The 24,816-nt window shown below is 47.2% G+C and overlaps 1 long non-coding RNA gene across 1 annotated transcript in view; it reads left to right on the top strand.

Annotated features, from left to right (window-relative positions):
• The first annotated feature begins 652 nt into the window (after positions 1-652).
• LOC142767107 (uncharacterized) overlaps positions 653-24,816 on the top strand; it is a 38,621-nt gene continuing 14,457 nt past the window's right edge. Inside the window, exons 1-2 of the long non-coding RNA XR_012884757.1 lie at positions 653-774; positions 18,436-18,474. This is a non-coding gene — a long non-coding RNA (uncharacterized LOC142767107). The remainder of the gene's footprint in view (positions 775-18,435; positions 18,475-24,816) is intronic.

The raw sequence follows: 24,816 nt of genomic DNA on the forward strand, positions 1-24,816 counted from the left end.
CTGATAACTGAGTGATGAAGTAATAAATTTTAGGTAGCAGTCGTTCAGAACAAGTCGCAAAGAGCACTGTGCATACAAACCCCGAACATTTGTCCCACCTGACAACGAGTTATGTTCACAGATGCGACACCAGGCGGAATATTTATGAAGTCGCCTCACACAAGTCGCAAATAGCACTCTGCAGGCCCGGCAATGAGTTACGTTCACAGACGCGACACCAGGGGGAATATTCGTAGAATCATGCCGCGAGACACATCGTAGGATTATAAAACGAAAGTGGTTGAAAGTGAAAGCCTGCACTGACTTACAGATGGCTGAGAATATATGTGTTAACCATCATTAACAGCCATAACTTTGAAAAAACATGCAGCCACATATGTTCTTGTATTACGGACACCCACATAACACAATGCCTATTACTCGCAAAACAGGATATACTTGATCGTTGTGACTCAAATGCCTAACATGACTGTAACCAGACTTGCACCTGTGAGTATTGCAAAAGTGAAAGATCAGCCAAATTTTCGGATAAGTGTCCTTGAGTAAAAAACCTTAGTGTTTTATATGTACAGTGATTCAGGTTACACTTAGTGCTCACTTCTTCATTTTGCCGAGCTATTTCAGTTGACATGACGCAGTAACGTTGATGTGTAGTTTTGGTGCCATTTCAGATGCTTGTAGAATATATATACAACACAGCAAGAAAAGTTGGACCTATTTTCGTAATATTAGCAGTCACTGCACATTTCATTTTTTGTTCACCAAAAGGACCGGGTAAGTGCCATATTAAAGAATAACAAAGGATTGTGTTTCTATGAAAAAGACAAGTACTAAGCCCTGCGTTTTAAGCACGCACGAGAAGAGAAAGAAGAACTATGGATCAACTCTCCGAAAGAACCTTGATACGATGCGAAGCAGCAGCGGTGCGCATGGCGTTGACACGGTTTAAACGAACGTCGACGAGAGTGCTGGAAGAACTGTTGAAAACGAGACTTCGACCTGTGTTTACTCGAGTAAACGTTTGATTGAAGCACCAATACACGGCAGGTGGGATGCGTTGAAGACGCTTGTGCTCGGCATCTCTGGCTCACGTCTCGTCGTTCAATCTTTCCACACACGCGGGAGCTCCGCAGCGTCAGCGTCAGTTATGAAGCGCTCTCACAAGCCAGAGCACGCTGGTCCTCTCCACTTACTCTCCTCTACCCACACCTCCACTTACTTTCCACCCGCACCGCCTGCTGCGGTTACTAGGGGAAAGAATAAGCACGTTCGCCCGAAGCTCTTGCTGTGGGAGAGGGAGTGAGAGCAGAAAAATAGCACCTCCCGGTGTGCTGATCGCGACAGACGCTTCATATGCTCCAACTAAGAAATGCATTTGCATTTAGAACGTCTGCGACAGTTTCAGACCGTTCCGGGAAGTTCAACATCTCGGCACACTCGTCTACGAGGTTGTCCCCGACGGCATCAGAAACTCTCGATGGCATAGTGCGCGACTTGAAGTTGAATATTCAAGTCATGCACCTCAAGCTGTTTTACGCACGTTAATAAGCCTAACAGCAGTATTCTTTGTTGTTATTTCTGTAATAATGTGCTTTAATATTGATACACATTGATATATTGCGTTTATGAATGCTCTATTGTTTTATTTTTATTGTTCATTCATTTTTACACGGTTTTCTGTTTCGAGCATCGGTGCGATGTTTTTCGGAGGGAGGTAATGATACGCGCGTTTCTAATTTAGTTATGTTTTACTTGATTTTTGCCCACGAAGCCTGCCTGGAATGCTCAGCACGAACAGTGCCTCCTTGTTCTAGAAAGTTCACAATTATTGTAGAACGTTCTGCTAAGATTTCCATCAGAACGCGAACACTCGAGATTATTCTAGAGCTTGCGCAAATACCAGCGATAGGGCTGGAATCATCGATACTGTATGTACAATCACCGACGCGCTTCGCCGCTTGTCAGTTGATAGACGAACGATGCTTAATTCGCCGCTCTCAGTGCCAGCGTGTGTCGCTGTAGTCTGACTTTTCGTTGACCGGCCACAAGTTCAGCCGAATAAACAGTTTGATCTTCGAACAAAAGTCTGCTCTCTTCCTCGACGTCATGACCGCGTGAGAATATTTCACTTCCTTGCAGAAGTTTGAACCACCCTCAATGCTACAAAAGCTTCTTTCATGTGCAAATCACATGAGTAGGGGGAAAATAGATTTAGCGAAGATTCCACAAACCTTAAAGAAGGATTCCGGGAAGGCCTGGGATGACATCTATTCGAAAAGAAGTTGCTGGTTTTTTGGCGAACAATTAAAAATAACTTCTTTCTGTTAAGAAAGGTGACTGTTTTACTACCAGAGATTATGTTTCACGATAAGACACCTGAAATTCCACTGTGAATTTCAAGACAATGTCAAAAAGACAATAAAAAGTAAAAAAAATCACACCATATCCTTGGACTGAATAATGGTGAGTGGGGTGAATCTTCGAAGGGTTTTATCGGCAAACCGTGAATCATTTACTCGCTTTGTCTGTCTGTCCGTCTGTCTGTCTATATGCCTGTCGGTCTGCCTGTCTGTCCATCCATCTATCCGTCCGTCCATTTTGCGTCTGTCCGTGCGTCCATTCGTCTTTCCTTTCATCCATCTAGTGAACACTCCAAGTACCACAATCTCACATCTTTTCATCATATACAAGTACCGCCATACAGCGGACGTTCCATGGACTAAACAAGAGGTCGATACCCACTGCAACTGCTACATACATCGGGGACGCACGACCCACGGCTTAAGGAGTTCTGCCCCTAGAAGTGGTTACTATTTATAGTACTTGTTGCTTAGATAAAGTTAACAAACTGCTTGAAGTACTCCATTAGGGGAGGGCATAAAACCGTCTCGTGTGCTTCACACAAGCCGTGTCAAGTGTGCGTTTAGAAAAAGTGGTTAACGATTTAGAGTACTTAGTATTCTACTATGAGAGAGCTGAAAGCCCTCCCGTGTACGTCAAACTAAGATAGAGGAGCTAGCAGAGAGTGCCACACTCTTTACTTCTCAAAGATCAGCAACCCCAACTTTCGGTTTCATGAACAAATGAAGTTTTGCAAAAAAGTTGGCGTAAAGGCCTTGTAGTTGCTTTAGCGAAAACGAAACTTGATTAGCGATACTCATTTAATATTAGAAACCTACGGCAAAAACGCACGAGGACAAAAATCATTTCCGGTAGAGCTAACGCTTTCTAGCTAAAATAAATATTAGGACTACGAAAACGTCAAAGTTACACACCATCATGTATTCGTCCTATACAAGCACCACAATTCAGCGGCCAGTCCAAGGACAATAACGCGAGAGGTGGCTACTACATACAGGAGACACATGAGCCGCGCCTTAAGAAACTTCGCCCCTAAAAAAACGCCAGGCCGGCGTGCAACGCTAAGCACTGTCCCAGCGGAAGCTCCAAGTGCGGCCTTCACTATGATATCTTTCACTATGATTCACTATGATATCTTTCGTAAGTTTTCTGACAAGCGTGGTATCCGCTACACCTTTGCTAGGAATATTGTGCAATATTTTTATGTAGTGGTTGACGAAAACGTAGAGTTATGCCTGAAATTATTAGGTGAACAAGAAGAAGGTTTTCTTGTGTGTTGGATAATTGGGCAACCCACTCTTTACGCCATTCGTATTGTGGGACAAATTGTTGTTCCTTTGATGTTCCTAAACACTTTATAACTCATATTACCGCAATTTTTTTCGCGACATCAAGCCTGCCTAAGGCCAGTTTTGAAGTGAGTTTCAAGTGCTCCCGTTGCTCAAAGGTGTATGCTAGGCTGGCACGCAGTGAACCGGGGTTTCAATCCCCCTGTATTCTTGGTGTTTTAATTTACTTAGCTCTTTTTTTGTTAATTTTTTTGACATTATTTAAGGACATCGGAGGCAGCGATGGACAAGTACAGTGTCACACGCAGCCTTTGTTTTGATCTCATAACTGTTATCGGTGTAAAGAAAGTGTAGGCTTATGCCACAGAAGCGAAAGAAAGACACGCCTGAACGATAACCGATGCCAGCCAGGAACGTGAGCCGTCGCTTCACGTGCCACGGCCTAGCGCCTTCTTTATTTTCTTCTGTCGCCATCGCTTGCTCTCCGGTTTGCGCGCCGCCCGAACGAGGGCGCTACAGGGCCCCCCGTGTAGACTGGAAGTCAGAATGTGACATGCCGTTTGTGGTATTCCAACGGAAGATCAGTCGTAGATGAGAGGCTTTCTAGGGCGGTCTCCAGGTACGCCGGCTTGAGTCGGTCCAAGCTGACTGTCTCTTCACGGCCGTTCTGAAGTAGAGTGGCAGTTTTGGGGGTGCGGGGAAGGACGCGAAATGGTCCGTCGTAGGCTGGTGTCAAAGGTGGTCTGACCGCGTCGTGGCGCAAGAAAACATGTGTTGCAGTGGCCAGATCAGGGTGGACGAATATAGTCTTGTGTTCGGAAGGTCTGGGTGGAGTGGGCCGGAGGTCTTGAACGCAGTCGAGGAGGCGTTGTAGGAATTGCTGTGGCTGGTCTGGTAGCTTCGTTGACGTGAAGAAGTCTCCCGGAAGCCGTAGAGAAGTGCCATACACCAGCTCTGCTGTTGAGCACTGCAGGTCTGCCCGGATGACAGCTCGTAAACCTAAGAGCACCAGTGGCAAGGCATCAACCCAGGTGGCTCTATGAGGCGGGTAGTCAAGGCGGTCTTCAGTTGTCGGTGAAGGCGTTCCACCATGCCGTTGGCGCAGGGATGATAAGCCGTGGTACGGCAATGTCTGGCTCCGAGGATGCGATTAAGGCAAGTAAACAGCGAGGACTCAAACGGACGTCCACGGTCTGTTGTCACGGTGCCAGGACAGCCAAAACGGGATACCCACGTAGAAATGAAAACGCGGGCAACTGTCTTGGCTGTGATATCTTGAATTGGAACAGCCTCTGGCCAGCGTGTGAAGCGATCGACCGTGGTCAATACATAACGGTACCCCTGAGACACTGGTAGAGGGCCCACAATGTCTAGATGAACATGGTCGAAATGACGGCCGGGTGGAAGGAAAGGTTAGGGCGGCGTCTTAGTATGACGGGAGACCTTTGTCATCTGGCAGGGCAGGCACATGCGCGTCCAAGCGCGCACATCACCGTTGATTCCGGGCCAGACATAGCGCTGGGTGAGAAGACGCTGAGTAGCCCGAATGCCAGGGTGACAGATGTCGTGTAAGGAGTGGAAAACGGTGCGTCGTAATGAAGCGGGAACGAAAGGGCGGGGAAGGTCAGCTGAGAGATCGCACCACAAGCGCTCAGATGATAATGAATCAGGCACCAGGCGTAGTCGGAGAGAACGGGGGTTCTCCCGAAAAGCGGCAAGCTCTCTATCATCCTGCTGTGCCGAGGAGAATGAGGCCCAGTCGATGGTTGGTGGTGGAGAGTCAACCGCGGCTATACGAGAAAGGGCATCTGCGGCGGTGTTGTCAGCTCCTTTCACGTGGCGGATGTCAGTCGTGTACTCCGATATATAAGCCAGATGGCGGATTTTACGGGGCACGTACTTGGATGAGTTAGTGCGGAAAACATACGCCAGTGGCTTATGGTCAGTCAGCACGTAAAACGAGCATCCTTCCAGGAAATGCCGAAAGTGCTGTATTGCAGCGTAGATGGCTAGTAATTCCCGGCCAAAGACGCTGTAGCGGGTCTCAGCAGGAAGTAGCTTCCCAGAGTAAAACGACAAGGGTCTCCACTCGGAGTTAATGCACTGCTGTAAGACGGCTCCGACGGCCACGCTGGATGCGTCCACCATCAACCGAGTAGGGGCGTTGCTGCGTGGATGAATGAGAAGCACGGCGTTAGCGACCGCTTGCGTCGCAGCAGCAAAGGCGGCCTGGGCCTCTGACGACCAAGGAATGGCGGAGGACGGGCCGGCGGTCGACCGAAGGAGGTCGGTGAGTGGTCGTAGCATTTCGGCACAGTGTGGTATGAAGCGCCTGGAAAAATTCACAAGCCCCAGGAATTGGCGTAATTGGCGCAGTGTTGTAGGCTGAGGATAATCCTGAATTGCTTTAACGTGGGACCGGAGAGGGCGTATTCCTTTGGATGATATGTGATGGCCCAAGAACTCGAGCTCAGATGCGCCGAAAGTACACTTAGAGGCGTTCACAACGAGGCAGTACTGCTGAAGACGTTGGAACAGAGCGCGTAGATGGTGCTCATGATCTTCAGGTGTGCGGCTGGCGATGAGGACATCGTCAAGGTACGCAAACACAGTAGGAAGACCCCGTGTGACCTGAGAAATGAACCGCTGGAAAGTTTGAGCCGAATTGCGGAGTCCAAAAGGCATCCGCACGTAATCAAACAACCCAAAGGGCGTCGTGATGGCGGTCTTAGGTATGTCGGCGGGCTCGACAGGAATCTGGTGGTACACCTTAACAAGGTCCACTTTGCTGAAAATTGTGGAGCCGTCGAGGCGCGATGTAAAATCCTGGATGTGAGGTAGAGGATAGCTGTCGTGGACAGTCTTGGCGTTCAACGCTCGATAGTCCCCACAAGGACGCCAGTCACCAGGATCACGCTTTGGCACCAAATGCAGCGGGGAAGCCCAAGCGCTTGACGACGGGCGGATAATGCCGAGCTGCAGCATGTGGTCAAACTCCCGTTTAGCAATAGCTAGGCGGTCTCCGAACAGGCGGCGTGGTCGAGCGGCTTCCGGTGGACACCGGGTGACGATGTGGTGTGTCACCGTATGTTTAGGCGGCTGAGTGAGGCTGCACGGTTTAGTTAACTCCGGGAAACTCGCCAAGATTTTTTCGAACGGTGAGGAAGGTATCAGCATGCGGATGGCCATTGGAGCGATGTCGGACAGGACTCCCGAGATGGAGAGACGAGTCTTACCATCTATGAGGCGGCGCCGCCGCACGCTGACGTCCAAATCGAAGTATGAGAGGAAGTCCGACAGATGATCGGTTGAACCACGTCTGCGATGACGAAAACCCACTGGAAAATGCAGCGAAGGCCGAAGTCGAGGGTGAGAGATCGGAGCCCATACGTTGCTATAGACGAGGCGTTAACAGCACGAAGCACTTGCCCCTGTGACTTTGAACGATCAGCCTTAGTCGGGGGCACAACGCTAATTTCCACGCCCGTATCTATATGGAACCTGGCGCCCGATAGCTGGTCCGTGACCATGAAAAGGCGGCTGGGACGAGAAGGGAGATCACACGCCGCCGTCAGTGATCCCGGCAGGCGTTTCCCTGCCACGAACATGGGGGCGTATACTTCGTGTCTCGGTGTCGGAAACGCCGGTGGTACCAGCAGAGGGGTGGAGGGCTGGTACTCCGTGCATCTCGTGTGCGTGGAAGAGCTCGACGACCGGAACGAGGTGAACGAGTCTGCTGCAGGGGGCTCCGGAGTGCGGCAATGGAGGCGGCGAGTTCGTAGATGCGGGCCTCAAGGCGCGAAATCGCTGTGTCTGCTGGTGGTAAGACAGCGTTGACAGATGGGGAGGTCGCTTCATGAACCTGATCGGCGAGCTCCGCGAGGCGGTCGAGATTGACGTCGCCGGCCGCCGCGAGGACGAGGCGGATTGGCTGAGAAAGGCGTTGGAGGAAGAGCTTGCGAAGCAATGCTGAGTGGGCAGAGACGTCGTGTTTCCCAAGAAGCTGTCGCATTCGGCGCAGTAGTTGGGAGGGGCGCCTGTCGCCAAGGTCCCCCTCTGCAAGGAGCTGCTGTAGGCGGACGCGTTCCGAAGGCATGAATCGTTCCAGCACCTTGGTTTTAAGGTGCTGATATGGCGTAGTGTCCGAGGGGTTGGAGAGGACGTCGGAGAGCTCGCTGGCAACGTCAGGAGGAAGGACGGAGGCTACGTGGTAGTAGCGTGTCGTTTCCGAGGCGATGCGGTACAGGGAGAATTGCGCCTCGACCTGATGAAACCAAACTTGCGGGTCCTGTGGCCAGAAAGATGGGAGACGCAGTTGCACGGCCGAGACGCCCTGCGGACGTGAGGCTTGTTTGGTTGAGGGTGCATTCGAGTCAGTCATTGTCTTCGTCCAGGTCACCACTTGTAGGCTTATGCCACAGGAGCGAAAGAAAGACACGCCTGAATGATAACCGATGCCAGCCAGGAACGTGAGCCGTCGCTTCACGTGCCACGGCCTAGCGCCTTCTTTATTTTCTTCTGTCGCCATCGCGCGCTCTCCGGTTTGCGCGCCGCCCGAACCAGGGCGCTACAAAAGAAAGGTAGGCATGCTGTCACCCTGTTCCTAGATTTGGATTCGCAGAAACTTGAGAGATCTGTAAATAAAAACAGTCTTCTGCAGCATAAGCATTTCACAGCAAAAACAAACAGTGGGGGCATGTCTTTTCGCGCAATAGACACAGAATGCAAGGCGCGACAGTAATGGTTTAGTGCGTCTTCATTTATTTCTGAGCTGCGGATCACGCCTTCATAAAGAGGACTAACAAATTTCTTCAAAGGCAGAAGTCGTTTAGAAATTTCCGCCTAATGATAGCTGTAAAAAGGTGATGCTTTAAGGAATAATGAGGAGTACCGTTTATTAGATAGTTCAAAAATCGAAGGCCTCAGAATTCACTTACTAGTCTGGCTTCTTGCACACCTTGGAATAAAGGTGCCTCCTCAATTCGAATGAGAACGCGCACTCGGCTGCACGTGGTTTTAGTGACCGTGTGCGGTGTAAAGGGTCATCTTCGCAGCGACCCCTGGCCCTCTGCACGTATTACGAGATAAGTAAGCACTGTCTTCTCGAGAACAGTGTGGCCCGTACCACCTTCGTAGATTTGCACGACCAAAGCTGTCCCTCTCAAACCTGCCCCACTTACACAATATACCACGAACGATTCCCAAGCCCGGAATACTCATTGTGTGGTCGTTATGCAGACTTCAAGCATTTTTTGTGGTGCTGCTGCACCTCTGCCAGCCCCTCTTTCCACTATGAGGAAATAAAGAAGCCCATGTACGGCAACGACAGGAGCTCTGAAATCCTGGCTGTCGAGGAGGCCCGCGGGAGGTGTGTTGGTGGTGGTGGTAAACTTTACACTTTGAAATAAACTACAGAGTTCTTGTGCGACTGAGTGGTGGTTCCCATTCCGGAATATCATTGAAGATCACCGCGGCCCGAGCGCGGGCCACTAAGGAGCGTTGCACATCTATGGTAGAGCAGCCGAGGAGGTATTCCTCCCAAGCCTCTCTAGACGGGATGGGAAAGGGGCATAATAAAGAGAGTAAAGTGGAAGGGCAGGACACAAGCCACATTTTTGAAAGGTCTCAGCTAACATCTTACAAGTTGGACACGTGCCAGAGATATTCCGGTCTGAAGTGCCGGGTGACCGCTGGACTAAGAAAAGTGTTAGCCTGAAGGCGGCACAGAAGTCATTCATCCGCTTTCGCCAGACCGTGTGCGGGGCCAGCGTAAAGCCGGTGTGAAGTGCGATAATAATCTACAATAGTTTGGTAGCTTGTCAGACGGGAGTTCCCAAGATCCGACTCAGGACATATAAGAGCATAGCCCGGAGGGGGGAAGTGTGAGCAGGGGCATTTGGCGCTTCCTTGTCAGGAAGACCTGTGTAGCCTGGAGTCCATATTACTCTTACGGAGTGAGGCATAAAGCGCCAGGAAGCAGCTCGAAAGAGATCAGCAGCCACTTAGGCGATGAGGATAGCCAGGTTTGCCTGACTACCTCGAGTAAGCCTAGAGGGATGACGTTGAGTTTACACGTGTCTATTGTAGATCACATACAGTTGTTTCACTCAACCCCAATCCACCGTTTAACAGCTGTTAAGGGATGCGTCAAGTACCAGAATAAAGAGCCCCTGTTAATTTCTTTAGGTGCATATCAGTATTGGGTTTTCGGTGAGAGTGGTTCCAAGTCGTATTTTTTTAAGTGGAATTTATCGGGCGCTTTACTCGGTATTCGAAGACTCCACAATTACGGCATTTCGCTATGTAAAAGACTACATACTTTTCCCTTTGCCCCCATGATTCCACTTACACAAGCATTCTAAACAGTTTTGAGATGTTCGCGCAGTGCCTGAAGCATACCTTAGAATACTGGACGTATACTGCATCAAATGTTTGCATCTACAGCTCAACCTCACGCGTTGACTTGCCTGTTCATTCGGCGAAGCCAGGTCTGTGGGACCTGCGCTGAATCGCAGGATCGGGTCACACAAAATTACTGTAGAATTTCCTAGCAGTCTCTTGTGCCAGCTGTGTGCTGAAAATATTTTGTCAATTTTTCTTGGCAGCTGCACAACCTGAGGTTAGCAGTCTTCTCACGGAGTTTTGCGAAAATAGGTGAAGACAATTAGGAAATGTCTAGGAGATGATTGTGGCTTCTCTGGGAGGACACATCACAAAAAATTTGAAGTTGCTCCATGTGTGTGCGTTTTCACCCACCGCCTAAATAACATTGCAAGACGTCATGATTTCTATATGATAATTTCTGCAAATAGTAAGTTATTAACATTATGTCGAGGGGCTACGTAATGCTGCAGTAGATGACCATGTGCCGAATGCCCAAGACAAATGTAATGATACTTGTGTACATAATTATATATTTTCCACTGTGGTGGTGTAGCGTTTGAGATGCTCGGCTGTTGACTCGAAAGGTGCGGGTTCTTTCGCCGATTCGACGGTCTGTGTAGACGAAATTCTAAGAGCCCGTGTGATACCATAAATATTATATTAATTATATACCATGTATTTGCAAAGTCGTATATTGCGATTGTCCATACAATACCATACAAGGCGTTGCTCAAACGTTAAATTTAGAGGGCATTCCGATTCCCTGAAAGGCCACGCTCGCGTTGTTTTGGTGGCGCATTTCAAGGATTGTGGTTCCGCGCCACACTTTTTGGGGCGAAGCTCCTTATAGCGGCACCCGTTCGTCCCTCGTAGCCGTTGTAGTAATGTGTAACAAGTATAACATTTTGACCTCCAAGGTGGTGCCGGTGAGAGATTTCGTCTGTGCGTTGTTGAACAATAAAAGATGGTGCTCAATGTACAGGCCTAGGGCGGCTAAGAGAGAATGAGAGACAAGAGAATTCGGCTTTTAGTTGACGCGCACGCTGCGAACTTTTATTGTTCAACAACGCACAGAAGACAAGAAAGGGTTGCTATGTTATACTCGCAGGGCATAACCTCCTAGGTTTTAGAAAGGTTTAGCGAGCGTTGGCATGCAGTGCCATGAATACAGCGAACTAGTATATACCATGAACTCGAGGTGGTTAAAGGTGGGAAGTAGACACGAAGTGCAAGCCGTAGGAAAGTGTGCGTGTGCCTTCTCTCGTTCAGTTCATGGAATTTCCGATAGATGGTAGAGCTTCTATGTGAAGATTATATGATGAAAAGATGCGAGATGGTTGTACTTGGAGTGTTGAATAGGTGGACGGACGGACGGACACACACACAGATGCATGGACGGACGCACAGATAGCCGCACGAACGGATTGACGCATGGACCGATGCAGGAGCAGATACGTGGATGAAAGCAGGGACGGACGCACAGATGAACGTGTGGACGCACGAACAGACGCACGCACAGACGGGCGGATGGACGCACGGGCGGCCACACAGACGCACGCATGGACGGACGGAAGCAAGAACGAATGGACGGACGGATGCTTCGCCCCACTATCCATCATTCACTCCGTGGATATGCTAGCATTTTTGTCTGACACCTTAGCGCTGCTGCAGAAAACAAAAAAGAACGTTAACTTGTTTAAGCTCTGCACATACGCGTACAGTCGCCCGAATCTTTAACTATCATGCGTGACCACCAACTTTTTGTGTGTCACGCCATATGACGGAGCCGAGTTGCAAACACGGCGAGAGTAAACACTTGCCCATAAAGCGCGCTCAGCCAAGGCCATCGTCAGCTTTGCTGTTTATTCGCGAGAACGTTGCTTTGCATCAATTCACTTCAGACGAGTAGGTTACGCATCTTCTTCGAATCTTACATTCCATAGATCAGGAAGCAACCGACGAAATGAGATCTTTAGATACGTTACATGTTTCCGAGCATGAGATAAGCTTACCAACGTGGATCGTCTGGAATGAGCTAATTTAAGGCGATGTTTTCGCAAAGGAACAGCGAAGCAGACGAAGGGCCCAGCTGAGGACGCTTCGTTGCCGTGCACTTACATTCGCCGTGTTTGCAACTTGGCTCCATGATACGGTGCTGACGCACAAAAAAGTCGGCGCTCGCGTACGAAATTTAAAGATTTGGGCGGCTGTACATGTTAAAGGTCAGTCACGCTTAAGCATTCCCTCTGCGACTCAGCATAAAAATCGAAATCGTAGATTTGTCTGAACAGCCTGTCATGGTTGTCGCGGTGCCAATTTTATTGCAATAGCAATTATGTTGACCTTTTCGGCTGGTGTTTGCCAACAACAGTCATATCCAAGGCATGCATAAGTGAGCATATTTCTATAAAAAGCCCAAACAAAAATAAACCAGAAAAATATTTTCTTACATATAATTTTTCTGGTTATTATGTCGGAAAATTTTGGCGCAAGCCGGCCGCATGCCTAAGCCCCCTAAACTGCATGAAATCCGCATCAAACGTGATAGAATAACAAAACTTCTTTTATTCGCTTAATATACCCGTAACACCTAATTTGGAAACTTGAGATGCTTGGGTTCTTTGACAGTCCTGCACGTGGGGCCACCTCTGACCGAATATTAGTGATGAGCGTAGCCTTCGTTCAAAGTAGGGTGGGGGGGGCTGCTCTTCCTAGTATTCAAGGGCAATCAACACTTTCTGTGGTTTCACGTGCATCAAGACTCCCCTTTTGACATTGCAGAGTCAACATATATAGGGCGCACATAATACCCCGACTATCACCTGGCGAGAGCTATTGCTCGTCACCCCTCTCGCTCGGTTGTCGGGTTGCTCTCAATGTGAATTAGGCTGTTTACGCCAGGAATGCTTTTCTTTTTTCAAAGGGAGACACGCTCAAAGCAACCAGATCATATCATTCTGCACTGCCTGGATGGATTGATTGATTGATTGATTGATTGATTGATTGATATGTGAGGTTTAACGTCCCAAAACCACCATATGATTATTAGAGACGCCGTAGTGGAGGGCTCCGGAAATTGCGACCACCTGGTGTTCTTTAACGTGCACCCAAATCAAAGCACATGGGCCTACAACATTTCCGCCTTCATCGGAAATGCAGCCGCCGCAGCCGGGATTTGAATCCGCGACCTGCGGGTCAGCAGCCGAGTACCTTAGCCACTAGACCACCACGGTGGGGCCTTCACCGCACGGAGGATACCAAATATGAAAACAGTCTCAGGCGCTGCTCCGCTGTGGGGCGCTGGTTTCTTACGGTATTGTGTTGGGCGTCTCTAGCTGATGAGAAATTGTTCTGAATTAACACCACAAACAATAAATATGCAATGACCGAAACATTTACTATATGATTTCGGTATTACCAGATGCAAAGCTACAAATAACTGTAAAAAACTTGCAAACAAATCTTTCCTTTTCAGGGGTCCTTTAATTTATTTCGCAGGGGTCCTTTAATTTATTTCGACATGAAACTCAGTGGCTTTTCACGTTTCTTGATTTCGAACTTCAACTTCTCCTCTTGGAGAACGTCACACAGTGGAGCATTCACAACAACATCTGTTAAGATATTGTATTTATTGCCTTACTGTCAACGGAGGCAGAATCGATCATGCCCCGCCGCGGTGGTCTAGTGGCTAAGGTACTCGGCTGCTGCCCCGCAGATCGCGGGATCGAATCCTGGCTGCGGTAGCTGCATTTTTGTTGCAGGCGGCAATGTTGTAGGCCCTTGTGCTCAGATTTGAGTGCACGTTAGAACCCCAGCTGGTCAAAATTTCCGGAGCTCTCCACAACGGCGTCTCTCATAATCATATGGTGGTTTGGGGATGTTAAACCCAAGATATCGCGCATCATCACACATAGTGGCAAGATATATACAGAGTCATGAGGGTGAGGAGATGACACCCAAAAAAAGGAAAAACAGATGACACTTGGGCCACAATATCCCATTCAAGGCTTGAAATGACAATTTAACCGAAAGGATGCTTGTCTTTTTGTCCAACAGATTAAGAGACTAGACACTTACACACTTAGATTCTGCTTTGCGAATCAAACTACCTTCATGTATTTCACGTGCCTTATTCTCCCTATGTCTTGCCAATACTTGAAATTCTTCAAAACTCAGGGTGAATGTACAATTCACTCATATGCTTATTGATTTTCCAGGTGGCTGACGACTGAACTGCACATGACATCTGCGTACCCCCTAAGGTGATCGTTCAGACAGCGCTCCGTCTGACCGACGTAGTATCGGCCACGTAACGAAAAAATGGAATATAAAAAGCCCATGATACATTCTATGAACATTTTTGCGTGCTTTTTATAACACCCAACAATTGCAGATCCTTCATAGTTCACATTTTTACATAGTTTGTTACCTAGCTTGTTTTTAGCCAGGAAAACAACCTTCATCCCAGTTTTTTCAACTGTTTTTTAGGCAGTGCGAAAAGTTGTTGACATAAGCAATGGAAGACAGTTATGGCTTTGGCTCGATGAGATGGGTGCTGGGCATTCTTTCCCTGTTTCAATTTATTCAGAAGTGACTCTGCTATGCCTGAGAGCAATTGGTCTGGAAAACATGCTTTCTTAAGTATATTACTTTGGTTGCCAAAACTGCTCCTAATCTGGTGATGTGAGGACATTGACAATGATGTCATCATGCAAGCTTTCGGTTTTCCTCACCTAACATTCTTGGAGTAAGCTGAACTAAAGTGTTAGAAGCCTTGCTGGGAGTGCGGAACGTATATACAGACTACGTGTCCTGGCTGAAATATAAGCTCTAGGTTTCAAAATCTAAACTTTTTAATCTCAGGGAACTCTCGCTTATGTCTCTGAGAGAATACGTGTGCTGAAAATACGCTCCCTGCTCTCAGAAAGCCATGTTACCCTTTCGTTCAACGCACTCGAAGCTTGTTAAGCGAGAAATTGCGGAGCCTTGCATGATCATATCATTGTCAAAGTCTTGTCGTCACCAGGTTAGGAGCAGATTTGGCAACCATGTTATACTTGTGAAAGCAGGTTTTCCTGATAAACTCCTCTCAGGCATAGCATATTCACTTCTGAATGAATTGAAGCAGAGAAAGAATGTCCAGCACGCATCTCCAAATGAGCGAAAGCCAGAAGTGTCTGCCATTTTTTATATGAAGAAAATTTCGAAACGCTTAAGAAGAATGGTAGGAAAAACTGTGGTGAGCGTGCTTATTTCGCAAAAAAAACAAGTTAGGCTGTCTATGTAAAAGAGTTCACTATCAAGGATCTTCAAGTGTTGAGTGCATTGGGAAGCACGCAAAAATGTTCTTATAATGTATTAGAGGCGTTATGTATCCCAATTTTTTATCATGTTGTCGATACTGCAACTGCCAGACGGGCCGCTGTATGATCGACTGCTTTAGGCAGCACGCAAATCCGAAAGCCACCTGTAAAGTCAATGTGCCAATTGTGAGCGCACCCCAAAGTTTTATGGACGCAAGTATTGACAGGTTATAGGGAGAATAGGGTGCGGAAAATACCTGAAGCCTTTTTGATTCGCAAAGCCAGGTCGTAGACTGTAATTGCCCCGTCTCTTAAACGCCCACTCCGGGGAATTTTCGACAATGTCTGAGTAATAGCGCTTTTATGTTCTTGAGGCACGTTTGCCACCAGCCCGATAGCTGAAATTCTCAGCAAATTTGAAAATAAATTTTAATAGGCCAAACTGCGCAATACCGAAACCGAAACCTAACCAAGTGCCCTGTCTACGAATGGCGTACTATTTCGTAAGAACGGTTGTCGTATACTTGTCCCTCCGTTGCGGTATATGAAAACTGTCAAAGCTGGGACAAGGCGATGATGGGAGCAGAGGCGAGCCCACTGAGCCGAGCCAGCAACACACCACAGAAGAAGGGAGAAGCTTTTCCATGCCAAACACCGTCCCCGTCGCCTTGTAAACACACTGTAAACGCACAGTGAACACCATAGCGGCCATAGTTACCGATGACATCGGCTGCGTCACAAGCCAAACATGAAGTCACACAAACAGTGTTGCCAATATTTCATGGAAGCCAGGTGAGCTTTTGTGGCAATCTTTAAAAGTCATTTGAAAAGAATCGGTACATCTCGAAAGCTCGTAGTTTTGCATAAATGACGGAAATGTGCAAACGAACGTACCTAAATAATTTCATTTAAATATATCGACCTCAAAAAATCGCTGAAGTTGGCCTTGTATTGCTTCGACAGCGAAAAAAAATATCATCTCTGCTATTTTGTCATTTCAAAGTTTAAACAAGATAATATGGCGCATGCGCCGTCTTTTTTTCTTCTATTATTGTCATCTGCACGCCCTCTTGACTGAGTATGTAAATTCCCACCATCTCTGTGAAAAAATACCCGTCAGCGTGCGCACTGTGCAATTTATTTTTTCTGCAACGTTCCCTGCACACTAAGAGTGTACATTTCTGTAAAAAATGCAATGCCAACCAGCCCAAGTAGCCATTCTTTCATTGTGATAGTAATTGTATGGACACTCTCTGCTTGGTTCAGCCGCTGGCGACGGCGTTGACCTGGGCGTTGACGTCATTCACCGTGTATGTATACCTATCTACATAAGTGTAAACGCAAGAAAGAAGAAATCCTGCACGTGGAATTGAACGTGGAACTTCTGAGCCGTGAATGCGTGGCGTTGACCACTGAGCCACTGAGGAGCCCGTCTTTCAATGCTCAAAGGGCAAGCTTTTTATATATACCACTTACAGCTGGTGACGGGCAACTCGGGGGGGGGGGGGGGGAAGGGGCAATGATCTTCTCATCATTACCAGCAAGACGGCGCAGTGAACGCGCCCCGGCTCGCGTATGGTGGTGCGAGGAAGCTATTGCGTTTTTAGCATTACAAGCAAGGCGGCGCAATGAGTGCGCGATGGCGCAAGTTCTTTTTTCCACGTGTGCTTCGCCCCTAAGTGTAGAGAAGGTGGACTTCAATTGTTGCACAGTCACCGTTCGTGAAAGGGCGCTTTCAGAAATAGCGAAGTAACAACTGAGACGTTTTTTTGCGTTTATCTGCACCTGTGAGTACGTTTAGTGAGGAAAAAAACGCGGTGCACGTTTTGATCTGCTTGCCATTTGGTGCGTGACCGTCCAATTTGTTGCCATCGCGCTGACTGCTTCACATTTTCGACAAAGCTGTGACATTTTTGTTGAATAGGCCTATTTGTTGCTATCGCATTATTGGCTCGGCCTTGTCCAGAAACTATCTTTTATTGTTGACACGTCCTCCTCGCAATTTTGTTCTCCTCAATTTCACCTGGCATGCATCATTATTTTAATCTTGCTATTGGCTTCAGTTTTGTAGATTAAACCTTCATTTGATACTAGGCGCGTGTTTGTGCTTTCTTCCTTTTCTCAGTGTTGCCATGAGTCAAGTATTTTTTGTGCTTGTAGCACCATGAACCAATACGAACTGGCGCAAATACATTACCGCGTTTCCGAACAGCTTCAGCACTCACACGGCAACTCTTGCGTCACAACGCTGATAATTCTGCATAAGAAGCAGAGAGCAAGTTTCAACGGCACTTCAATTTGATTTAGACTTTTTTTCTGCTTGATCCGAAAAATATTGGTGCCTATTTAAGCTCGGTGATTTGAACCTTAATTATTAAGGAATACCGAGATCTTTAGGCAGTGAACTTGCTAAAGGTTATCCGGCCATTCTGTACATTGACATTTTATTGATCGAAAATGAATGTGTTGCTGTTGCTGTAAAGACAGTAGTCCAGCCATAAAACCACTGCCAATTACATGCTTGTTGTTGTAAGTTCATTAAACTTTGTATCACAATGGTCCTAGGTAAGAGGCTTCAGTTCGGAGAATAGGACTATGCCATACGTTCTTCATAAGATCTTCAGTCACCAATTATGATGCATGCATCAGAAGCGCGTGATTGTGCATCATAATGCGTAAACATTATGCATCATAGGCATCAAGGTATGCATGCGATGAATAATTTGGTGCATTGCACTAGTTAGGAAATGTGATGAATGCATGACATGATTTAAAGGCTGAGTAGTACATTATAAGAAGGCAAATGTAGGAATATGTCCTTTTGTGTGAGTTCAGCCTTTAATCGTGAATTTGTTCGTAATTTATTAGTTCACTATGTTTGTAATCAGTCAGTTTCAATCCTTGCAGAAAAATAAGGAACTATTAGGTTCCATTCGTTTCATATTCGTTTTTAGGACTGAGTTGAATTGCAGGTTTCTTACCCAAAAACCTTTAAAACCAACCTTTGGAACTAAAGCTTCTTTGAATGGCAGCATGATAGGCTATTTGTTACTGAATAATTTCTAACCATTGCCAATATTCTTTGTGATTTATTGCAGAGCCAACAACGACGATGGCGACTACTACGCCTAAGCCTGGTAAGTTAGCTTTTATAGAGACTGTCAAGTGGTAATTAACAAGCTTTAACACATTGAAAATAATAAATTACGCATAAAAACTAAGCAGCAGATTAACAACTTCAGTATATTAGGTGATTTGGCACGTGAATCCAAGCCAGAGAAGGCAGAAAAATGCAGAGATCAAATTAGGTGTGCTTTTATTATCATATTAACACACTTTATTACCAGTAGATGTGTGGTTCTCCCGCTCATGAATGCCATGGTTCTTTGGATGGGAGAGAGAAAGAAAAAAACTATTAGACACAATGGGCCGGCAATTTGATCTCGGTGGCTTTAGGTGGCGGCTCGTAGTCTTTGAACACGGGTGGCATTCTCGGACAGCCGGACGGCCCAGAGTTGGTCTTTCAGCTCTGGGCTTTGGAGGGCCGCCTCTCAGCGGCGGCGACGCCGACGAAGAAGAACCCCCACGGCTCCCGCAGTTGGGGCGGCGGCAGGAACGAGTGAGCTTGAGGCTCCCTGTGATTTGGTATCGGCGGCAGCTATAGGCGCATCGCGATTGGTGGCGTTTTCACGACTGTCATCGCCGGCACATTCCCAGAGCATGTGGCTCAGCGTTGCTCTGTGCCCGCACGCTTTACTCATATCGATGGGGTATATGTTCGGGTAGAGGTGGCGTAGAACGACGTGGCTAGGGTAGGGATAGGTTTGGAGTAAGCGAAAGCTTACGGCATCGCGCCTGTTTAATTTCTCGTGCGGTGGCGGGAACCTAGGCCTTTCCTTTCGACCCTGTAGTGTTGGGTGATGTCACGGAACGTTGTAAGAGTAGGAGCTTGCTTTTATTATAATGCCGTAGCGGCACCAAAATGTCAGCAGTACCTGCCATAAAGGGTAGACGCTTTTGTTTTGCTGGTGAATTCAAAGCCCAGACTCGCATTTTCTAAGAAGCCTAATGGCGATGATGATCACTTTTCACTGTTTGGCCTAGTTTCTTGATTGATATGTGGGGTTTATGTCCCAGAACCACAATAAAATTATAAGTGGCGCCGTAGTAGAGGGCTCCGCCAATTTGGACTTTCTGGGGTTCTTTAACGCGCGCCGAAACCTGAGCACACGTGCCTACAACATTTCCGCCTCCATTGGAAATGCAGCCGCCGCAGCGGGGATGCTATCCCACGACGAGCGGGTCAGCATATCTACTCTTGCTTGGCAGTTTTCATGCTGGCTTTAGTGAAGATATGCGCTTTGTTTCCGGAATTCCGATCGAACGTGGTAGACCTAGTTTACAATGAACAAACTGTACTATTTTTTCACATACTTGCTTCTCAAAGTCAAATTTGGCCGACGACGACGACGCGATTTCGGTGTAGAACACTGCTGTCGGTACATGTATTTTTTTTATTTTTTGTGGCTTTGTGGTAGACACCGTTCCAGTGACTGTGGCGATAGACTTGGATTTGCCTGAGCTTCCACCACAACCATCGACGTCGTCTGCAGCTACTACGAGAATGCATGCGGGCCACCCGAGTGATGCCGACAGCGAGCACACGCTGATTTACTATACGGCCAGCGACGAAAGCTCCGACAAAGCCTACTTTGTGCCTGTGACAGGGCGTCGGCCAAAAAGAAGACTAGTGATGTCTTCTTCATCAACAAGTAAGAATGCTACGAAGACGCGAGAACTTACGATTTGCACCATTCCGTTTGTGCCGGTTGATGAGGCTCATATTCTCAACCAGCTCAATCGTCAAGCGATGTCTAGGTCTCTTGAGGAATTCGCCCAGGGACTGATCGCAGACGTGCGCATCAATGTCCATAAGAATATCGCCGCCATAAACATCACTCAACGAAGCACATTGGAAGTGTTGATCAGTGATAAGGTGTTGAAGAACATCAATGTTCACTCATACATACCTGATGGCCACGACTCTGCTGCAGGCGTCATTTACAGTGTCGACATTTCCATCATCGAAAGTGACTTTGCTGCTGTCATCAAACCGGTGTCTGCAGAACTTACCAGACTCTAGGCACATCGTCTGGTCAAATCACGCTGCGTGAAGCTTGTGTTCAAGGGAGACAGTCTTCCATGCGAAGGTCGGCCATTTTCGACACACAGTGCGACCCTTCGTACCGAAGTCCCTTCAATGCCGCAAATTTTTTAGCTTGCGACATGTCAGTGTTGTTTGTACAAACCTGGCTGTGTGCTCGCTGTGCTCAGAATAAGAGAGCACAGACGCTTGCGAGGCAGAACTTCGAAAATGTCGAAATATCATGGCCCCCATGAAGCATCGTTAAAAGATTACTAAAGCATAGAAAAAGAAATGCAAGTGTTAAGACAAATGGTCCGAGACGGCTCAACTAACAAGGAGGCCGCTGCCAGAGTACGACGCCGGCAATCTTGTCGACGGAGGCCCCAGAGGAGGCCCAGTGCCGAAGCAAGGACTGAACCTCACCAAATTATCGCCGGCATACCACCTCAAGCGTCCAGACACGTTGACGACGAAACATTCATGTAGGGCAAGAGCATTACCAGCTCGCCTGAAGCATGGCAAGCGCTGCCAACGATAGACCCACCGTTTGAGCCACTGCATCACTCGTCTAAAATCACTTCGGAACGAGAATGCGGTGACAGTCGCGATAAAAAAAATCTTAGCCATGGTAAAGGCCCTCATGAAAACCATTCGTATGCTCCTCACTCACAAGCGCGTTGGTGATAAATGCGTTTTCTTCGTCGTCTTGTTTTATATATTTGCATTTTGTATATTTTGAAGCCAAACATAAACACGCTTGTTGGTAGTCAGCGCAGGTAACGTTAGGCCTTTCTAACGTTAGGCCTTTCTAATTAGCATTACACAAGCAGTGCTAATTAGGGTTAATTACTTTATTTTGTTACAAATATGCCTTCTCTTGACCTCTTCGTAATTATACGGGTGTCAATAGTTGGAAGGTTTCTGTTGAGGGCAACTTGCGTCTCGTATTTTAGTGCTCCTACTTTGGACACGTGGTGTAGATCTTAAGGGTCATTTTAGTGCTAAAAAGAGCAGTGTAGTATTATATCAAGATTGTTGCTCTTCCAACTTTCCTTCTTCTTGGCGGTGAGCTTTGCCGTGATCATTTTTTTCAGTAGCTTGAAGGTGCTCGTTTAGTTCAAATTGACGTGTTGGCTCCTGCGTGCTTCGTTGGGAGCAAAAAAATGGCTTTGCTGATAAGAAGAAATGCCCAGAAGTGCGAAAATCGTATTTCATAGTTGGAACCGAATCCTGGTGTTCAAAAAGTTGCAAAAAAACCCAAAAATATATGCTTATGTCATATAGCGCGAGGGGTCGTGTTACGACAAAAGTCGCTATACAGCACAAGAGTAAACTGTCACGCCATCTGAATCGCCCAAGATGTTATGCCATCTCCATAGCCCAAAACGTGGGTGGTGTAGCGGTCCACATATTACATAATTATCCGAAACTGCAGTAACATCAACCTAGTTTGCAAATGAGTGTGTTCACGTATTACTTTTTGGACACGTAGTGAGTACTTTGTAACCAGAAAAACTACGAATTAATGTGTATTCACTGCTTTGAAACTATGCTTGTTTGAGGCAATCTGCAATAGTTTAAAACGGTGAAATATTTCTTTTCTCGCCACGTGGTTGACGCGGCAAGCGACAAGAGATGCTATGAGAATGCGACGCAAATTGGGTTCGATTTCGCTATGGTGTCCTACTTACGAAACCAAGTTCTGGTGTCCTCTTAAGCATTTAAACCACATTACGAATTTTTTCCAGTAGTTCTGTTTCCACTTAAGCCCAGACTTGAGCGAATACTTAGGCACTTTGAATAATCGAGCGAATAACATTGAAGTTGAGTTCACTTTGATTCAAAATGAATATATGCGCGTATATGTGTGCATTTAAACTTGGAATATTCAGGCAGTGCCGCCTGTTGGCATCAGAGTGACCGTGGAACACTTCTATTGGCCTGGTTGTTGTCAGGCACTTCATGATCCTATTGCGTACTACATGACTCCCACGTTTAGACGCTCCTTTAGAGTTGTGATATGAAAATCATGGCATCACGGGCAACCTGACTTGCATGCTGTGTTCATAGTACGCTGTGTTCCTAGCACATAGTAGTTCATAGTACGATGGGTGGATGGAGGACAGACGGAGGACGATGAGAGTGGTAGTTGCGTTGAGATGAAGTCTCCAGGGAGCCGCAGAGAACTTTATTACGCTATCTCTGCTGCTGAGCATTGCATATGCACCAGGATAACAATCCAGAAACTGGAAGCATCAGTGCAAGGCATCGACCCAGGTGGTTCTATTGAGGCGGGTGGTCAAGGCAGTCTTCAGTTGCCGGTGAAGGCGTGCCACCAGGCCGTTGGCGCACGAATGATAAGCATTGGTAAAGCTATTGTTTGCTCTCAGGATATGGTTAAGGCAAGTACATAGCGTGCGTGGACTCCAATTGACAGCTATGGTCTGTTGTAACGATGCCAAGACAGGCAAAACAAGGTAAACCGACCAGAAATAAAAGCGTGGGTAACTGTTTCAGTGGTCAAATCTTCTATGGGAACTACTTCTGGCCAGCATGTTAAACAATCACTCTTGGTGACTATATAACGGTATCTCTGAGACATGTACTGGTAGAGGGCCCACTATATATCTATAAGTATATGGTCGAAGTGACGGCTGGGTGGAAGGAAAGTGTGGCGAGGCATCTTGGTATGACGGGAGACCTGTGTCATCTGGCAGGACCGGCACATGCGCGTCCAATCACGTACATCACCTTTGATTCCAGGCCAGACATAGCGCTGGTTGAAATCACGCTGAGTAGCCCAAATGCTGGAGTTACAGATGTCGTGTAAGGAGGGGAAAATGGGGTGACGTTATGAAGCGGGAACAGAAGGGCGGGGAATTTCAGCTGACACAACGCACCACAATGGCTCAGATGATGATAGATGTGGCACTAGGCGTACTTGTAGGGAAAGAGGGTTCTACTGAAAAGTGGCGGGTTCTTCATCATTCTGCTGTGCGGTGGAAAATGAGGTTCAATCGATGTTTGGAGATGGCGAGCCAACCACGGCTATAAGAGAAAGACCATCCATGGCGATGTTGTCGATGCCTTTGACGTGAGAGATATCAGTCGTGAATCCCGAGATATAAGTGAGATGACTGAGTTCACGGGGCACGTACCTGGATGAGTTTGTGTGAAAAACATACGCCAATGGCTTATATTCAGTCAGCACGTAAAACAACCATCCTCCCAAAAATAGCGAAAGGCCTGCATTGCTGAGTAGATGGCTGGGTACTCTCGGCCGAAGACGCTGTAGAGGGTCTCAGCAGGAAGGAGCTTCTAAGACTAAAAAGACAAGTGTCTCCACTTGGAGGTAATACACTACTGCAAGGCGGCTCCAACGGCCACGCTGGATGCGTCTGCCATCAACCGAGTAGGGGTGTTGTTGCGCGGATGTATAAGGAGAACAGCGTTCGTGAGCGCTTGATTGCCGGCAGTAAAGACAGCCTTGGCTTTTGATGACCAAGGTATGGCAGAGGACGAGCCGGCAGTTTAACGAAAGAATGTCGGTGAGTGGTTGAAGCAGTTCTGCGCAGTTTGGTATGAAGAGCCTGAAAAATTTTGCTAGTGCAAAGAATCAGTTTAGCTGGCGCACCGTTGTAGGCTGAGGATAATCTCAGATTGCTTTAAAAGGACACTAATGTCAGCCATTATTGGACGTTTATTGTTGAAATGGCGGTCCGGAAACCTCGTGGGGTTACTTTTGTGCCAAGGAAGGGTCTATTTTTAAATACAATATCGTTTTAGTGTTCCACACCACGTTAGCGCACTTCAAATTACCCGCCTCAAGAAGCGGATTGCCCGCTCCGTCTCACGTCACTGTTGCCGTGCATAACGTTGCCCAGCTTTACTGCACTAGTAGCAGCATATCGAAAGCAGTGGAAGCCGCAGCAGCAAAAACAGCCATTGATGAATTTCCCTTCATTGGCTCCGAGATTGCAGACGCCTTTGTTAAAAATTAAATTTTTGAATCACTCGCGCCTTTCCTCATAGTAACGTCCGGCGGTTTCCATAAATCAAACAAAAGCAAACAAGCAGCATTTTATTGCGTCTCTTGATGCACGGAAAGTTGTTTATTCAGTGCAGATAAATCGATTACTAGCGATTAATTTTAGGTGGTTCGTCTGATGTCTTCGGGATCACTTAGAAATTGTCCTAGTGTGGCGCTTGTGTTCTTGTGCATTTACGCTAATGTCTCGGTAAGTAGGACAATGTTGTTGATAATATTGTCGTTTGAGGGGCTGTCATACGTTGAGCTTTCATCTGACGTAAATTGTTCTTTGACTCTATGCCC

Source organism: Rhipicephalus microplus, chromosome 7, assembly GCF_043290135.1.
Source record: "Rhipicephalus microplus isolate Deutch F79 chromosome 7, USDA_Rmic, whole genome shotgun sequence".
NCBI lineage: Eukaryota > Metazoa > Arthropoda > Arachnida > Ixodida > Ixodidae > Rhipicephalus > Rhipicephalus microplus.